The following is a 20,340-nucleotide window of genomic DNA, read 5'->3' on the forward strand; positions in this document are numbered from 1 at the left end:
GGCTTTGACACTTTCACAAAGCATTATGTCTCAGAGCTGTCATTCTAGAACGGTTAACTTTTAATGATACAAGATTGTTCACATTTAAAATTCTGTATTTCACTCATAAGGCAAGTGAAAATTTAATGAGATTTGCAAATCGTGTTAATATGTATACATTATATTTCTATAGAAAAGTTGGTGTGCTGACCCCTTTAAAACTTTACACAAAATGCAGGGAAAATAAAACGTGTTAGATGGTTAATTCATTTTTGTTAAGCTATATTCATAGTGTTGTTTCCCATCATGTCTGGTATTAAGAAACCTTTAATAGTATTGCAAGTGGATCATCTTGTGTCCCTGTATTCCTATATGTTGTGCACACAGATGGGATATTTCAGCCTCCTTTAGTTTGTAGAAAATCCTTCTTTACTGACATGCCTGGAGATATTCAGATCCATTAAAGGGTATAACATCTCTGTGTGTGTGTCAGGCTGCCCTTACTTGGCTCCATTACACCAAGCTGCCAAATTCCCCTTCTCAGAAAACATTTTCACCTTCTGCCCCCTCATCTGCAGGATAACCCTGGTCCTTCATTCCTAGACATGAAAAGAAGGATTAAAACAAGGAATGACAAATCATACCAGATACTCTGTATCTATATATCTTTAGCTGTTGAAAGAGTGTGCAAATTTCTATATGAAGCTAATGTGAATCTATCCATTTTAGGTTTTTAGGAAATGTACACTAGATTAATTGATGGCAATAGTGTTTTTATGTAAACATCAAGTAATGTATCCCAGCAGGATAGGAGTATAATTGAGAAGTTTGGGAACATTTTGTGCCGGATGGAAGAATTTCTTTTTAAGGATTAGTGACATTGATAATTGTATAACAAGATACACCCCTTTGTCTTCGTTATTCTGAAACTGCTTATGTTTCCGAAAGGCCATTCATTCCGCATGTTGCTTCCTGTGCTTATGTTATGAAGAAAGAAAATTATTTGTGACTAAAGTTCAGAGAGGAACAATCATATATTGCACATCTACTTTTTGGTTACAGGGTTGGTGATAATGCTTTACATACTGCATTTATGCTTATAATGTTACAGAATATAATTAATATTTTATTAGCTTTCAATGCAGTTGGATCTAGACTATGCAAATATCTAGATCAGACCATATTTTCAGTGATGGGTATTGTTGATCACTGTAAACAGCAAAACTGTAAAATAAAGATTGTGAAGGTGCAAGGTTTTGGGGAGGGGCCAAATAAGAGTGGGAGTGGCTTGGTGTGACTAGTGAAGTGTGCTGAGCGGAGTGGATAAGCAAAACAGTGGATGCAGTTTTATAATGGTCATCTTTATTATATTTTTAATACTAGTATCAATTTCAAAGGAATAAGAGGCTTATTTACTATGCCCTGGTGATGACCAAAATTGTGGTTGTTTCACGCCAATTTAACAAAAACAAGGAGGGCAAGTATTACTGGTTTACGGAGTCTATGTACTTCCACTTTAAGGCGGTGAACCACCCTTATATTCTTAAAAATAAATAAATTAAATAAAATACATACTCTGGGACCAAAGTCTATGTATTATTCCATACTTTTATGTAGAGATGCTCACTGACCCCCGTGTTTTGGTTTTGGTTTTGGATCTGGATTACCGTCGTGTTTTGGTTTTGGTTTTGCCAAACCGCCCTTGCGTGTTTTGGTTTTGGTTTTGTTTGGTTTTGTTTTGCTATTTTGTTTAAAAATCAATGTTTTTGTGCATAAAATAACCAAATTTAGTGCTCCACCTGTTTCTTGGATAAGTAAGGTAATTCTAAAGCTAATAAATTAGGAAGAAAACAGTTTAATCCCTGGTAGGCCATCCTTAATTCTGCACACAAACCTGATTGTCTTCCTCTTCATCTTAGCCTATTGGCAATGCAGCCATCGTCTTTGGGTGTATATTACACCCTACACTTACAGTTAAATATATAAAGAAATGGACAAAGGCAGTTTGGTTTCTGTCTCTATAGCCCCCCGCCCTCCACTTGTAGTTGAATATAAAAAAAAGCAGCCTGCATAGACTGTAGAATTAGAATATAAAAAAAATATGGACCAAGGTAGTTTGGTGGCTGTCTATGACCCCCCTGCCCTCCACTTGTAGTTGAATAGAAAAAAACCAGCCTGCATAGACTGTAGAATTAGATTATAAAAAATAATGGACAAAGGCAATTTGGTATCTGTCTGCATCATAATAATCAACATCATCATTAGTGCCCTCGTCGCCTACACAAATCTCCCCCTCATCCTCTTCTAATTCCAAAGTGGCATTCTCAATTGGTGTATCACCGGCTACACTCGGGCTGTTAAGGCACACATCAGCAGAACTGCTGAAAGGGCCCTTCTTTATGGGTACACTGTCACTAACAGAATGCTCACGATTAGACATACCACTGTTGGATGGACTCTCCACAGGGATTGTTGTCATTTCTGATTCAGAGCATACATTATCCTCTAATGCCTTACTGTTTTCTTGCAGCTCGGCTTTGACGTGTAACAGTAGTTGTGCACCACTTTTAGACTCCAAATTACTTGGTCTTGCTTGGTCACGAGTGACCGTACAAGAAGAAGGCTCGGTAACATTTTTGGATCTGCCACTAATAGAGGAAGGTGAAGGCCTCATTCTTTCTTTGCCACTGCGTGTGTAGAATGGCATGTTGGCAATTTATTTTTTTTGGCAGTTAACTTTTCCTCAGTTACATTTCTTTTTCGCTTCAACACGGTAAAAATTTTTGGGTGTGTGTTTTTTTCCCTTATTTAAAAAGACTATGTACTTTGACATCGCTTTTCCCAGATGACGTACTGGGAACATTACCATCAGGACTGGTGACAGAACTGGGTTGCTGATTCTGCTCATATGTGGACTGCTTTGAATCCATTTTAATGAGGCCAAAGCAATTGTAGTGCCAAAATTGTATTAGATAGATACTGCTGACAAATATGACTTTTGACAGCCAGAAAAATTACAGTAAAACACTGGGGAATATGGGACACCCCAAAAGCACTGGTAGTGCTAAATATTTTTTTTTCATACTGCTGACAAATATGACTTTTGACTGCCAAAAAAAAGTATTTTTCCAGTGAGCGGCAATCAAACATTTAGCTGCATTTACCATATGATCAATGAGTTTTTGTACGGGTTGGGTGATGTCAGGAAGCCGTCTGGTAAGAAGGGAGTAAAGAGGGGAATCAGGCATCCTAACCTGTGTCGCAGATTCAATCAGCTTATGAATTTGCTGCCAGTAAAATTGCAATCTGGGGCAAATCCACCAAACGTGCAACAGGGTACCCCGCAGTCCGCAACCTCTCCAACATCGATCACTGGAAAGATAGCATGTAGACAGGAGGGGACTAAATACCACCTGTAATACATTTTACATGAATTTTCCTTTATTCTCACCGAAATTGATGTCATAGCTACGTTAATTCTAATCTTTGACCATTCTTTTGGTGTCAGGGTCTCCCCAGTGTCCCGCTCCAAAGCCAACTCGTGTGGCTCTTTTTCTGGCTGGCCAAAGCTATTAATCAGCTGGTAAACAGTGGATATTAAGCCTCCAGTAATGGTAGATGAACGACATAGAGACTCTAAGGCCGAACATCGATCTGACAGGGGAGGAGTTCTTAGGGAACGATAAAATGCCTAAGCTGTAGATATTGATAAAAAAAAAAATTGCGGCAGACCTAGTCTATCCTGCAATTCTGAAAATCCCAGATCCCAAGCAAAGAGCAGGTTGTGAGAGGTCCAATGATGAAATGTTTTGTGATCTAGGCCAGATTCAAATATTTTATTGTTCCAGAGCGGGACAAGAAGCGGGTATTCAGATAACATTTTATAGGATCTAGTCACTTGGTCACAGATTGAAACAGAAAAACGGGCTGTAGGTAGCTGTGCTAGGCGTCTTGTCCTATGTTGGGGTGAGATCCAAAGCAAGGAGTATGGGGAGTATAACTGTAGTATATCTGATTCAATGTGAGTCCACACTCTATTATAAGGAGGGGAGTGCCAGAGAATACATTGGGACATATGTGCAGCTTGATTATACTTTAATATGTTTAGGAGCCCTAGACCTCCAGCGGTCTGGTGCTTAAAGAGGATACGCATTCGTACCCTAGGCTTATGTCCTGCCCATACAAATTTGGAAATCATCTGCTGCAGATGCTTGAGGATATGTAAATGAACCTGAATGGGGAGAGTCTGCCATCAGTACAATAATCTGGGTAAAACATTCATTTTGACAGAGGCCATACGGACAATCCATGAAATGTGAAATTTACTCCATTGGGATAGGTCATTTCTAATTGTGTTAAGGAGTCTGGGAAAATTAGCTGAATATAATGAGGGGTAATGTTTAGTTAAATAGATTACCAAATATTTAACTTTACTATGTTGCCATCTAAAATTAAAATTGGCCTTAAGCGATTGGATAATGTGTTGAGGAGCGTTTAAGTCTAAGATTTCTGATTTGTCTGCATTTATTTTATAATTCAAGAGGGAGCTATAGGACGTAATTTCATTAAAAAGGCTGGGGGCTCCTCCCTTTCAAGTGCAGCACTTGTTTTATTAACATGTACCTGGGGCATGGCCTGGCAGCCATCTCGAGCTGATGTGTTTCTTCTTAACTCCACTGGGACAGTCTCCTAATCACCTTCCATCTGCATCCTATCGAGGCAATTGGTGCCTGTACAAATGGTTGGTAACCTACTCACACCTTGGGCTACCGATCTGAAGCGCCTGCAGGCCAGTCTACCTGCCATTTTGAAATGGATGATGACCCTTTCGACTGAACTCGCCTTCCACGGTGTACTTACCCAGTGGCCCCTTGTCACAATCTACCTTCAACTGCATTGCAGCATATTTCTTGTGGATGCTGCTTTGTCTTTTCCAGATCCTGCTTACAAGGGGTTAAGCCTTCATCATTACTCCTGGAGCCTAATTACCTGTGTCTGGCCTTTAAGAGCCTCCTTTCCTAACAATCTAAGCCAGTTCATCAATTGTCTTTGCTGCTGCTGGTCTTTGTGTGAATCCTCTTTGGATCCTCACTTCTACCTGGCAATTGATTCCTGCTTTGTTCTTTTTATGACCCAGACTGTGACTTTGTTTGAGCTTGCCCCTGCTTACTCCCTGATATATTGTGGATCTACTGACTTCTGACCCCTGGCTTGCCTGACTCTCCTTTTGCCTGATTCTCCTGTTTTTCATCCAGTGCTTCCTGGATAACCTGATAATTCAGTCTCCTCATGTCCATACTTTATCTGTTATACCTGGACGCCAGTATTTCCTGCTTCTGTGGCTAAACCTGGTAACACAGTCAACCATTGTATATCCAGCATCTGCAGTTTCCAAGTATACCTGGTAATCCTGCTATCTTAATCCTGCTGCTTGTATGGACTCTGCTTACTGTTAGCCTTTGTCCGCACCTATTTATTATCTGTGTGATCCGTGTTAAATACTGTTTTCGCTACCACAACTCTCTGTAGTATTCATACTGGGAATCCTGACACCCCTCTCCTCTCCTGGGTTGAAAGTGTCCTGGATACAATTCTTTTGAAGGGAATCCTTGGTGCTGGCTCCCCTTTTTGACACCACTTGCAGCGACACAGCAGGTGAGTAGCCTCAGGGGTTTCTTTTTTTCAAAACTGCTCCATACAGGACTAGGGGCCCCTGTCTAACTATTGGAGCAGCCACACAGCCAACTCCCCTTTGCTGCCAGGATCCTTACGACCACTGCTTAGACAGCTCCAAGCACTTTAGACTTACATGTAGCCAACATCTCTCCACGTAGTCCTTGACTGACCCAGCTGCAGCCTTTACATTCCATACTTTAATTGCACAGCAGTGGGGCTTATTACCCATGTTTATTTGGATGGTCTTTCTTTGCCTTATATCCAGGACTAATACATGTGTATTACTAGCCCTCTCTCCACTCGAAGGAAGCTCTCATCTAAATGTAACGCTGCCCACTTCAAGGCCTATTTTGAATAGCGCATCTGCACGCTGTACCTCACCCTTGATGATGGTGAGAGGAAACAGCACCTATTCGTCTCCCACTAGAAAGGCACCTCGCCACATTCCCCTTATTACCTCAGTGGCTACGAAGAGTCAATTCCACCTGCCCATGTCTGGATAATTTCTGCCTAAGTGACCAAGCCATGTTTTAATGCTTTAATTCTGTCACCTGTTTCAACCTTTTTGCCATCCACAGTCCTGTTCTGCACATGCATGATACATGCTTCTTTTGACTGGTTACCATCCCCTCATATGCAAGGGTACTAAACCTAGCCCTACACTGAACTACTTTAAACACCTGGCGGTGGCCATAGAGAAGAGCTTTTACGAGCTTGCTGTCTACGGCTGCTGACCACTCGTCTTCCCATGTTTAAGATTCTTTTGTTAAATGTTCGGTGTTTAAACTCCCCGAATAACAGACAATTGGTAATTTTTTTGTTTTGTTTTTTTCTAGCCATAAGGCAGGTATAGTGGCTGTTCGTGAAACCCATTTCTCCTCTCGAGCCCACACTTTATATGAATAACCGCTACCCCCATTGCTATTCAGCTAATGGCCCTTAAACAAAATGGTGTGGCCTATTTAGTTCCAAAATAACTTTCCAACTTAAACATAAATGACGGTGAACAGGGAAGATTTCTGATACTGACGTGAGCTTTGGAAGATATGCCAGTGTCACTCTCTCTGCCCCCAACTCCAGGCAGATCCCATTTCATTTGTTAAGATCATCCTGAAAGAGGTCCAAAAGCTTAGACAGGGGAGCCTAATTGTGTTTGGAGAATTTAACTTAGTCTTAGATCACCGATTAGACAAGAACCTCCCCCCCCCCATGTGACACTGCCCCCTGATTACATGGTCCTTTCATCTCATTTAGGAAATTGTTAGCGAAATGCGACATTTATATTTGCCTGTCCATAACACTCTTTCCCGGATAGACTTCATGTTCACAAACAAATGCAGCAATTCAAATCCATTTCCAGCCTCCCGATTACTTGGTTGGGTCATGCACTGTTATTGTGGACCTGGTCTTATACCAAGCAGTCACGCTCTCCCCTTACGTTGTTTACTGACACTAATAAACTGGATGACACCTCCATTTTTACATACTGGTGCTCGCTAGATCCTGGCTAGACAACAAATACAAAAGTTTCTTATGGCTCGAATTCAGGTGACCCTGTCCAGACTATGTAATAATTTCTATACTGCAGAAAATAAAGCTGGAGTTTAATTAGCTAGAAAGCTTTGGGGACAGCAATCAAGGAATTAGATCAAGCACATGACAAATAATGGTGTTAAAAATCGGGAATCTTTGGGACATCGTAAATTTATTCACACTATGCAGGCTTATACGATCTTAAAGATAATGACACAAACCTTCAACCCTCATCTTTTGATATTTCAAACTTCCTTCTTCACATTTACCACTCCCCCCCCTCCCTTAACCATCAACATTTATTTATATAGCACCAGCATATTCCGTAGAGCTTTACAATTGGGAACAAACAGTAATAAAACAATACTGGGTAATACATACAGACAGAGAGGTAAGAGGGCCCTGCTTGCAAGATTTCAATCTATGGGACAATGGGAGTTTGACACATGAGGTAAAGTGCTACATCATATTGCATATTTTTCAGCTAGAATACAAAGGTAAAAATAATTAAGTGGGCTGTTTGATCAGTCACACAGCAGTGTTGGTCAGAGGGTTGTTGTCTTGTGTTAGCTGTGTAGAGGGTGATAATAGGGTAACCTAAGAAGATTAAGATGCTGGTTGAGGAATATCATAAGCTTGTCTGAAAAAGTGGGTTTTCAGAGAACGCTTGAAGGTTTGAAGACTAGAGGAAAGTCTTATTGTGCGAGGGAGGGAATTTCACAAAGTGGGTGCAGCTCGAAAAAAGTCCTGTACCCGGGAATGGGAGGATGTGGTGAGAGTGGAGGAGAGACGCAGATCTTGTGCAGAACGGAGGTGTCGAGTTGGAAGATATTTTGAGACAAGTGAGGAGATGTATGTCGGTGCAATTTTGTTGATGGTGTTGTATGGTAGTAGAATAATTTTATGTTGAATTTGTTGAAAAACAGGCAACCAATGTAGAGACGGACAGAGTGGCTCAGCAGAGAAAGAACAATTTGAAAGGAAAATCAATTTAGCTGCTGCATGCAAAATAGATTGTAGGGGTTTGTCTGATTTTGGCAAGACCAGTAAGGGAATTGCAATAGTCCATGCGAGAGATGATGAGTGCATGAATTAAAGTTTTTACATTGTCTTGTATGATATATGTGCGTATTTTGGAAATGTTTTTTTAGAAGTATGTAACATGATTTAGAGTCGATGTGGGGAGCAAGGGATAGTTGTGAGTCAAGGATTATACCTAAGCAGTGAGTTTGCAGGGTGGGATTTATGGTCATGTTATCAACAGAGATGGAAAAATCAGGCAGCTTATGTTTTTGGGTGGGAATATTATTAATTTTGTTTTTGAAAGATTGAGTTTGAGTTGGCGAGAGGACATCCAAGATGAAATGGCAGGAAGACAGTCAGTAATGTGAGACGAGAGATGATACTGAAATCCAAAGGAGCTTATTAGTTTTCCAAGAGAAGTGGTGTAGATAGATAATAGCAGAGTACCCAGGACTCAGCTTTGTGGAAATCCAACTGATAATGGAAGCGGAGCAGAGGTGGATCCAGAGAAATTAACACTGAAAGAGCGATTAGATAGGTAGGATGAGAACCAGGATAGGACAGTGCCTTCAAGACCTAGGGATTGTAGCGTTTGTATGAGGAGAGAGTGGTCAACAGTGTCAAATGCAGCAGAGAGATTCAGGAGAATTAAAAAAGAGATATGGCCTTTAGTTTTTGCTGTGATCAAATCACTGACAACCTTGGTCAGCGCAGTCTGTGTGGAGAGTTGAGAATGAAAGCCTGATTGAAGAGAATCTAGTAGGTTGTTTGCTGTAAGAAAATGTGTGAGGCGAGTGTAGTCAATTCTCTCAAGAAGCTTGGAGGGGCATGGGAGCTGAGAGATGGGACGGTAAGTTCAGAGAGAGTTTAGGTCAGAATTTTGTTTTTTCAGAATAGGAGTAATCACTGTATGCTTGAATAGTGTTGGAAAGATAACAGGAGAGAAAAAGAAATTGCAGATTTTAGTTAGAGGTGGAATGAGCACAGGAGACAATTTGGGGTTCTCCTTGTTTATCTTATCTAACTATCTATTTCCTAGCCATAGAGCCCTTAGTGGAACACCTTCAACGTCCTTCGAGCTTTAGGGGCTAAAATAAACGGGGAACTAGCCACAATTTATGTCTGTTCACTGATGACATTCTCCTCTTTGTTACCAGCCCGGAGACCCAGTGGTGGATCCAGGGGGGGCGGGGCTTGCTGCCGACAGCTGCACACTGTGCAGGTCCGTTCAGCAGTGACAGTGTGCTGCCCGGCTGCTCTGATTGTGTTTTAAACACAATCAGAGCAGCGGGGCAGCACACTGTCACTGTGGAGCGGACCTGCACATAGTGTGCAGCCGCCGGCAGCCTTAGACATCAGAAAGGGGCGGGGCCTAAATCGGCCCCCCTAAAATCGCCCCGGGTAAAGCAGTTGTCTAGATCTGCCCCTGCGGAGACCTCGCTCCTGACGATGCCCCAGATTTTAGTTGACTTTAGCAGAGACATCCACTTTTGAATTCCCCGCCCTAGGTAGCGATCATGTGACCGCCCTAGGTAGCGATCACCCTTCTGGATTCCGTTTCTCCCGTGTACCGACCTGGCTTGCTGACCTTCCTGATTGCCTGTGCTCCTGACCCGGATTGTCTCACGCTTCTCTCTCTATACGTTTATCTTTCTGCATTGCCTGCCTGTGTACCTACCCGGCCTGTCCAACTATTCTCATCTTGCTCCTATTCCACTGTACTACATCTTGGGGCAAACCTGAGGACCGCGACCTGCGACTCCTGGCAGCAAAGCCCATCCCGCCTTGCGGCAGTTAGTAGTGTATCCAGTAATCCGTAACATCGGTGCACAGCCATTTTCAGATCTCTCCAGAGATGTTCAATTAGATTCAAGTCTGGACTCTTGCTGGGCCACTCAAGGACATTCACAGAGTTGTCCTGAAGACAGTCCTTTGATATCTTGGCTGAGTGCTTAGGGTTGTTGTCCTGCTGAAAGATGAACAGTTGCCCCAGTCTGAGGTCAGGATGTCTCGTACATTGCTGCATTCATCTTTCCCTCTATCCTGACTTGTCTCCCAGTTCCTGTCGCTGATAAACATCCCCATAGCATGGTGCTGCCACCACAATGCTTCACTGTAGGGATGGTATTGGCCTGGTGATGAGCGGTGCCTGGTTTCCTCCAAACATGATGCCTGGCATTCACTCCAAAGAGTTCAATCTTTGTCTCATCAGACCAGAGAATTTTGTTTCTCATGGTCTGAGTGTCCTTCAGGTGCATTTTGGCAGACTTCAGGCGGCCTGCCATGTGCTTTTTACTAAGGACTGGCTTCCATCTGGCCACTCTACCATACAGGCCTGATTGGTGGATTGCTGCAGACATGGTTGTCCTTCTAGAAGGTTCTCCTATCTCCACAGAGGAATGCTGTAGCTCTGACAGAGTGACCATTGGGTTCTTGGTCACCTCCCTGACTAGGGCCCTTCTCGTCCGATCGCTTAGTTTAGACGGCCAGCCAGCTCTAGAAAGTGTCCTGGTGGTTCCGAACTTCTTTCATTTACGGATAATGGAGGCCACTGTGCTCATTTGGACCTTCAAAGAAGCAGATATTTTTCTGTACCCTTACCCAGATTTGTGCCTGAGACAATCCTGTCTCGGAGGTCTACAGACAATTCCTTTGACTTCATCCTTGGTTTGTCCTCTGACATGCACTGTCAAATGTGGGACCTTTATATAGATAGATTGTGCCTTTGTAAATCATGTCCAATCAACTGAATTTACAGGTGAACTCAAATTAAGCTGTAGGAACATCTCAAGGATGATCAGTGGAAACGGATGCACCTGAGCTCAATTTGGAGCTTCATGGCAAAGGCTGTGAATACTTATGTGACTTTTTTAGTTTTTTATTTTGAATGAATTTGCAGAAATCTCCCAAAAACTTTTTTCACGTTGTCATTATGGGGTATTGTGTGTAGAATATTGAGGGAATAAGGCTGTAACATAACAAAATGTGGAAAAGTGAAGTGCTGTGAATACTTTCCAGATGCACTGTATGCCCTGGGTAGATTTGGAATGGGCGCTGAATCCCTTCTTCCCACTTGCCGACTAGATCTGGCTTCCCAACCCACTTAAACCTAAATTTCTTCATACCCCGTCTTCCTAGACAGGACCTTTGGCTTGACCAAAGATTTCACTCCCCCAACCAGAAATCTCTCATTAGTCGATATAGCTGAATATATCCCTGACTTTAAGTTATCCTTTTGGACAGCCAAGGGAATATATCCCTTGGCTGTCCAAAAGGATAACCTTCCTCGCCAATATATTCACAGCTGAGGGCCTTTGCTGTTTTGCACATCTCCCTCTGGATTTCTATAAATACCTGCAGTTGCATCACTTGATAAACGGGCTCTGTCAACGCCACTGTCCTCATAGTTGCTCCCTGCCATTACTCCATGCCATATTGACTAAGGGAGATGGTACCAAAAAGTGATACCACCTTTACCAACATTTGACCCCACGTAGCAGACTTACCCAAGATATCTTGCCAGTCTAAATGGAAATCGGATCTTTCGCTTTCTTTATCCCCAGATCAGTGGGATATTATATATAATAACATACATAAAATGTCAAAATGAGTTAATCATTTGGAGATGTTGTTGAAGCTGCTGTACAGACTATCTTACACCAGCTAGATTGCACAAAATATGGCCTACTGACTCTAAGTTCTGCTGGCGCAATTGTGATGAAGTGGGTGACATTTTCCATGTATTTTGAAAATGTCCTGTTATTTAGCCGTAAGGGTTGAAGATCTTTGGTGTATAAGGTTGCCAAGATATCATTAACCCCTCTCCGCCAATGGCCCTCCTCCACTTATACCCTGAAAGGACCCTGAAATATCATAGGTATATCTGGGGTCACATCCTAATTGCTGCCAGAGAGGCAATTGCACTACTTAGGAAACACCCTTTCCCTCCCACTTTCCAAAAAATTGTTTCCAAAATTCAGTTGAAATGGAGACAACAGGTGTCCCTTACTCCATGGCGGCCTTCTCCCCTCTGGTCAGAAGGTTTAATTGACTTGAGTTTGTTACAGACAGAGAGGCTCCCTGCTTCTCTGTCCGACAGATTCTGTGGAAACTCAGCTCATCAGCTTAAATGATTTGCCTCAACATCTTTAATCACATTGAGACAGTAGTGCTTTGTCTTGAGTATGTGGTTTTCAATATGCTGTAAGGTAAAGGTCTGAGGTGTATTCTGTTTAGTCTGATCCCCACTCTGTACCCCAAACCTCATCCCCCTATTGTTTCCTTCAGTACCCCCCCCCCTTGACCACAAAATACTTAAATAAAAATGAATGATATTAAAGTAACAAGTACCAAAGGAACTTTAGTAAGCCGTGAGAAAAAATCTGCTTTGTGTACATGGAAGTCCTTTTTAAACTGTGCTATGGATTTCCAAATGTCTATTTGCACTCCTGAATACACAACTGCAGTTTCATCCCTACAGTAATCACTGTAACTATACTGGGTGGAACAAGTGACTGTTCTTCGGTGCACTTTATCTATGATTTTGCACAGAATTCGGCAGAATTTTTGTTATACTGTATATGTCATATTTGCCAACTTTTCCTTGTTGGCTTCAGGGAGATCCCGGGGGAGGTGGGCGTGCAGGGGCGGGGCTTGATGAACCACATCATTTTGGCCCCGTCCTCTGAACGATTGTCACAATTTTGGCCAATTACAGCAGTGGGCAGGGCTAAGATGACGCGATATTTGCATCATTAAGCCCTCCCCATCCCCCCCACCACTTATCTATTGCAGAGGCGAGAACCGGGAGGTTGCTCTGCTCTCCCAGGAGCCCCAGGCTCCCAGAAATGCGGGAGTCTCCCGGACATTTCGGTGGAGTAGACAACTATGCATTAAAGAAAAGCAGCTAATGAATCTCTAGATACTGAAATGTCTTTTACATTTCTCCATTACTGAAGTCATGTTGTCTTACCTGTCAATCTTTGATTAAATCTTGGTCTCCATGAAAATGGCCACCTCCATAGGCATCAATACATGGACATAGAACACAATTTCTGAACTCTCATCATGCCACAGATGGCGACGCCAACCACGTCCTGTACTGAGTCAACATCAGGGAGAATGCCAGACTCTTCAGGGAGTGAGGGAGATCATCCCTATTTCAGGGAGTCTCCCTGACATTCAGGGAGAGTTGGCAAGTATGGTATATGTTGCTGAACAAAACACATGCATGTTCTTTGTATTTAATTTACAGCATCCTATATAGATTATAATCTCTAGTGAACAGGGACACTCGCCTTCTGTTTCACTGTATGAAACTGTTATTGTGGAATGTCAGGTCATTTGCACTGCAGAATATGTTGACGATTCATGAATAACAAGGACAATGGTTTTGTCTATTCATGTTAGAACCTTTAATGGGCTGTTGTTGGTTTTTTCATATAATTCTATTGCATTGTTATTACTACTTTTTTCTCTAACACTGTTTCAAATTTATTTACCAACCTTACCATAATACAACGAACATATTACCCCTATTTATTTTGAATGTATTTAGCAATGTATTTTAGCATCCGTCCACCATGTGGTGCTAAAGAGCCTCCTAAAGCATGCTGGGCCCCTGTTCTTGTATCATTACTCTGTAGGATATTTCTGTTTCACAGCTGTTTCTGCAACATGAACTTCACTTGCTAGTTTCATCCCCTGTGCTCTAGTCTGGGAAGAGAGACTTCTCATCTATTAGGCAGTGTTCCAGGACATTAATGTTATAGATGAACTATAGAAGGTTTGGGCAATATGTGGCTCATTAGCAGTTGTGAAACTGTAAGTCTCAGCATGAGGCTTGCTGAGTCTTATAGTTCCACAGCAGAGAGCCACAGATTGACTCCCTCTTGAACTATAGGATTCATGGGATAATAAAGTGGTCAGGAAGCAGCGAGCGCTTGTTAATTTACAAAGGGCACCTCTTAGCCAGTTACACAACATTGTGAAAACTTCACTATGACCTGAACTGAGGAAGCAAATATTTAACCTTGTAACTAAGACTAGTTTCAATGATAATGGCAGTTGCTGCACAGACCTAGGGTCTATATTTCTACTTGACCTATATTTCTACTTTACTTATATTTCTACTTTCTACTAGATGGATTCTTCAATAATGTGTGGGTGTCTTGACTCTTTGCGGGGAATACATAGGGCTTAGAGATAGGTTTTGTTTTTTAAATGTATTTGCAGTTCTAAATAAAAGCACTCCTTGTAATATGGGAAACATTATCATTTTTGTATGTTGTAGATATATGCACCATCTTTACCCTGTAACGTTGCTACTTTTTTCATTATATTTGATGACCAGTCAAAAAACTCGCTAATGCTTTTTTCACATAAGGATGTTTGATCAGAGACACATGGGATACGTGGGTAAATCTGAGTGGCATGCAAAGGAGTTTTGGAGCATACGTGGGATCTGAGGTCAAGTGAGGCCATTTTGTTACAGGTGAGGGTGGGGTGTCTGTGGGCTTGTTGGGGCTATTTTGAAGCAAGTGGCATCAAAATAGCAGCAAGCAGTAGGTCTGAGTGGCATGTGGTGGCATTTTCCAGCATGTTGGGTGCATTTTTAGATTGGAGATGTGGGGGTCCTGAAGTTCTTGTAGGACAGATTTTATCTCCTATTTGGAAGAGACTGCTTCACCTTTGGCATATAGAGGGCACTGTGCTGGGAGTAAGGTACTAATGTATACTAAAACTTATCTGGTCTGCTCCTCCCCGTCTATGGCCCCTCCACAGAGACCATTCAGACACACTGAGATGTGATGTCAGCGGTCTGCCCCGGCTATAGCCTCTGCAATGAAGTAGAGACATGACAAGGAGGACAGTGGAATCCAGGGATCCTCCTTTGTCCGTGAGCATGGGTCAAGTGGATGCTGCATAATGTAAGCCCAGCACCAGGGACAATCAGGGCCGGATTAAGGGAATGGAGGCCCCTGGGCTGAGGGGGCCTCCATTCCCCCGTGAGGACCCCACCGTGATCCGTGACCCCCCCCCCCCCCCCCCCCCCCCAGTGAGCCGAGCCGCCCCCAAGGCACTTACCACCTTCTTCTGGCATTGCAGTCTTTCCCGGCACGCTGTACGCTCTTTACTGAGGAGATCTCGTACGAGTGAGACTCACGAGATCTCATCAGTAAGGAAACTACAGCGCCAGGGAAGGACCGCAATGAAAGTGCTCAGCAGCATTGATCGCGCCGGGGGCGCCTCCGCCCCCGACCGATCAATACTGCTGCTGAGCATTTTCAAGGGCCCCCTGGATGCTGGAGGCCCCTGGGCTGTAGCCCAGTTAGCCCTAGGGTTAATCTGGCCCTGGGGACAATACATGGTTTGGGGACCAACTTTAGGGCAGCACAATGGGTGTACTGAACCAATGTTAGCAGTGGTTTTTTTCCCTAGCAGTAGCACCTCCTCCATGACAGGCTTTTATGCAGGAAAGCCCGTCATTATTCACTTGCTCCTCACCTATGAAAGGCTGCTTCTCTGCATGTGGGAAGTGTTTTTCATTTAAATTAGACTGTGTGGTGTTGTGGATGCGATCTCTTTCAGCAATTTACTTTTTTCTGTCACTGTATTCTTTCCTGTCTTCTGTATTGAGTACTGACTTTAATTTGCACTTGGTCACGGTACTCTTCTTGTTAATTTCATTGAGTACTGATTTTATTTAAAAATGCTATTGTGCTATATATTTATAGATAGCCTGCCAGATCCCTCTCTTGTCCTATAGTGTATTCTATGCTTTTTTTGTTTTCACGTGTGTGTGTGTGTGTGTGTGTGTGTGTGTGTGTGTGTGTGTGTGTGTGTCCTCTTGGTTCAGTTGCTCCAGAATGGAGAAATGTGATCTAAGTGACTTTGAACTTGAATGTTGGTGACAGAAGTGGTGGTTTGAGTATCTCAGACTGGTGATCTCATGAGATTTTCACTCACAACAGCCTCTAATGTTTACAGAAAATGGGGCGCAAAATTAAAAAAATCCAGTGAGTGACCGTTCTGTGGTTGAAAATGACTTGTTAATGAGAAAGATCAGAAGAGAATGGTTCAAACTGACAGTAACTCAGATAATCACGTGGTGTGCAGAAGGGCATCTCTGAATACACAGCACATAGAACCTTGAAGTGGATAGGTCACAGAAAACTGAGGGCACAAGCTCACTGAAATGGGACAGTTGAAGACTGGAAAAACATCGCCTGCTATGCTGAATCTCGATTTCTGCTGCAACATACATGCAGATGGTAGGGTCAAAATTTGGTATAAGCATGGATCCATTCTGCCTTGTGTCAATGATGTAAACTGGTGCTGTAATTATGTGGATAATGTTTTCTTGACACACATTAGGCCCCTTAACACCAACTGAGCATTGTTTAAATGCTACTGCTTATCTCAGTATTGCTGCTGATCCATTTATGGCCACAGTCTACCCATCTTCTAAAGGTTACTTCTATCAGGGTAAGACTCCATGTCACAAAACGCTTATCTGAAGCTGATTCCATGAACATGTTTAATGTTTTGCAATTCCTCCACAGTAACCAGATCTCAATCCAATAGAGCACCTTTGGATATGGTGGAATGGAAGATTTGCAGCATGAATGTGCAGGTGACAAATCTGCAACAATTGCGTGATGTTATGTCAATATGAACCAGAATCTCTGGAGAACGTTTAAAGTACCTTGTTGAATCTATGCTTCAAAGTTGTCAGTCTGGTCTGGGGTCAAATGTATGGAAAAGTGGCTACTGAGAATATAGATTGTATGCAAAATAAAACACACACACACACACACTTACTTTTTTTATTGTCCAGGGGGATGTGACGTACAACTGCAGAAGGAGTCAGAAGGATGTGAATTGCGTAATTTTTGACCCCAAGCTATACATTGCTGCAATCGTGTCATTTCACCACAAAATGAGAAACTTTGATGAATTGTTGCAGGGAGGCCCCATCTCACCGAATTCACTAGAAAGTAGGCAGGATACAGGAGAGTGGCCTGTAGGGGGGACCTATCCAGAATTTGTGAGTCTCCCAAAAATTCCAGGAGAGTGGGCAAGTATGACATACATAGAGACAGACAGAAATATTACAAATGTCATAAAGGAAATTTGCTTTGGTGCCTTATAAGTCCATTATTTGCTTTAAAAGTAAAAAATGGTTGTCTTTCTGTCTGATACTATATTTTACATTCAAGTGAAAGGATTTAATGGTAGTTATATTGCTTAATCCACCTAGTTCCTTCTCATTAACAAAGGAACTGGCTACACATGAAACAAATTTGGTATAATCAGTTGCCAGCAATGTTGTAAAAAATGAAAAAGAAAAGTTAGAGCACAAAAAAATATTCTGATACTGTACAAAAGTTTACTTATCACTACTGAAATGTCTAATAATTAATATTCAAATACAAATAACTAGCTTGATTACTTCTGTTTTTCTTTTCAAGGATTAATAATACAACTCAATATAATTATGCAAACAAAATGTAATATCTTTTGCTCTAATTTTCCTAGAGGCAGAGCAACCACCCACTACGGGAGAACAGGATGTGGAGTTGGAGAAGGAGCCACCAGGGAAGACAAACTTCTCTTCCATCAGTGAGCTTCCTGGAAAGAATCCAACAAGAGCACTAATAAACAATGATGATATTATTACAAATAAATAAAAGCTTGATGTTAGCTATAAATTCTAAAACAAAATAAATAGGTATGCCATCACAACAATATATTTGATTGATTTGCAAAATAAAAATGATATAAGGTTTACATGTCCATTATCACCAGAGAAAACAATATTAATGGTAGGATTCCTGGCATGTTGTATTTCCAAAGCACAAAAGATCTGAGGGGAATACATTATATTAAATACATTTTTAGACAGAGTAGTGTGTTTACAGTACTCATTTTAAAAGTGTCAGTAGCAGTATACTAACCATGCAAAATCACGTAAGCCTAGCCAAATATAATCATAAAGTAAGGTCCTAAGCAGAAGCGTTTGCTGACATTCGCTTTGCTCCTGAGACACACATGAGCTATTCAGTGTAATAAAAAATTGAAATCTTTTACAGAACCGCAATCTAACTGCACAATGTCACACAAACAAGTGGCCACTCAATCCTGTATTATAGCGAGTATGATTTTTTTGATGAGACTAAAGAAGGTAATGAGGGGGTTTAATGAATATGAATGAAAATTATTTATGACGTAATAATAATTAAACTGGATGAGAGTTATCGATTTTGAAGAGGGGTTAATTCATGATGGGGGGAGGGTGTGGTATTGTAAGGCAGTCACTAAAATGCTATTTGTGATATAAGGGGTCACAAGGATTGTATCTGTTAGTCTGTCACAAGAATGCTCTCTGTGTTGTATGACGGTCACCAGGATGCTCTTTTTATTGTGTGTATATGTGTTTGTTTATATGTATATATAATCTGTATATCTTAAAATACATTTTGTATGATGCATGAATGTGAATATTTTTGTTTAATTCGGAAGAAAAAAGCATTTTTTTAATTGTTCATGCTAGTGTGTTTACACAGTAATCTCCGTTTTAGTTAAGGGTATCAATTTTTTATCTTTGAAATCCCACCCCCAGTCTGGGAGGTGGAAGCTCTTTTTGGGAGTTAGGGTACACATCACCATGTTTGGGACACCCCAAAGTTTTACGTACAGGTGGACAGAGGCAATGTGTTTTTTCTTTCATTTATTCTGTTAGAGAGACTTTTGAACCGATGGGATACCCAACTACTATTAAATCAATAATAATCCTGGGAACGCCCTGCTGCTCCACTCAAATAATAGATTTGTGTACTCTACCCACTGGTGCGCTGACTCTGCCAGCTTGTATTTGCTCTCACTACCAATCTAATGCTTTTGCCTACTTGTTTGTTTGTTCCACCAATTGTGGCAGACGGACTCAGCCTACCATGCATTTTGCATTTGCCTAAAACTGATGTAGCTTGGGCTAAGGATGTGCTAATTCTAACTACTAGTGGCCCCGCCTACCCTTTATTTGGTCCCGCCTACATAAGGCCACGTTCAGAATCTTTTACAGGGTTATGATAAGTTCCCAATCTGCCACTCTGCATGTGTTCTTTGTGACCATGTGCAATACAACTTTCAACATTTTACACTACACAACATAGTTCCAGAGAGTCATACTTTATATAGCTAAACTGCTATATAAAAAAATATCTGCAGTGACTTCAGATTAAAATATGTATCTACTCTCAATTCCAACAGCATCCTCTGTATCCTTTCACCTTTTCACGGCGACTCCCAGAGCTACAGAAGATGTCACTTAAACATTAAGGTTGTTGTGATGGAATGACTTTCTAAATAATTTATGGTTGTTTGATATTTGTCATTCTGGCAGTGAAGGGGTGCATGTCGTTACTGCACAGCTGGATTCCTTTCCATGTATCCGAAACGTCCCATTAAACAGTCACAAGAGCCAACGTGCCCAGGTCTTTCAATCACTTCACGTCTGACCGAGATTTCTCTTTCCTGTAATTAAACAGCATCTTGTCTGTTCTCACAGTCATCTATTCCAATGCTGGGGACGCCAGGCAAGTTCATTCTGATTATAAGTTGTTCTGGTTAACCCCTTCCACTCATAGTGTGTATGTGTGTGGTCTCTAGATATTGCTAGTACAGGTGTTGAATTTGGGCTGTTCTGCAGTGGGAAAGTTTGGGCACATTTCCTGATATTAATATAAAAGGTTATTCTAATCCCAGAAATTATATGAAGTATTGCATTGTAGCTTTGCAGCCAACTCGCACAAGACGCTTTATTGAGTAGTTTTATTCAGCTCTTCCCTTCTTATTGCTGTTCTCTAAGATTCGTTTATAAGCATGCAAAAGCATAGTGCAAATGCTCTAAAATGCACAGCGGGGAAGTTCTCCTCGTTTCACACCATAACTTAACATATAATTAATAACCAATAAATACACGGACACCAAATTAACGTTGGAATAAAATGGGATTTAATAAAATTACTTAAATGAACGAAAACTAAAGAGGACTGAAAGGCGGACGAGAGCAGGGCAGTCAGCAACAACAAAACCAATAACGGTGGAAAGGTCAGACCATAGTACCAC

This window comes from Mixophyes fleayi, chromosome 6 (assembly GCF_038048845.1).
Source record: "Mixophyes fleayi isolate aMixFle1 chromosome 6, aMixFle1.hap1, whole genome shotgun sequence".
Taxonomy (NCBI): domain Eukaryota; kingdom Metazoa; phylum Chordata; class Amphibia; order Anura; family Limnodynastidae; genus Mixophyes; species Mixophyes fleayi.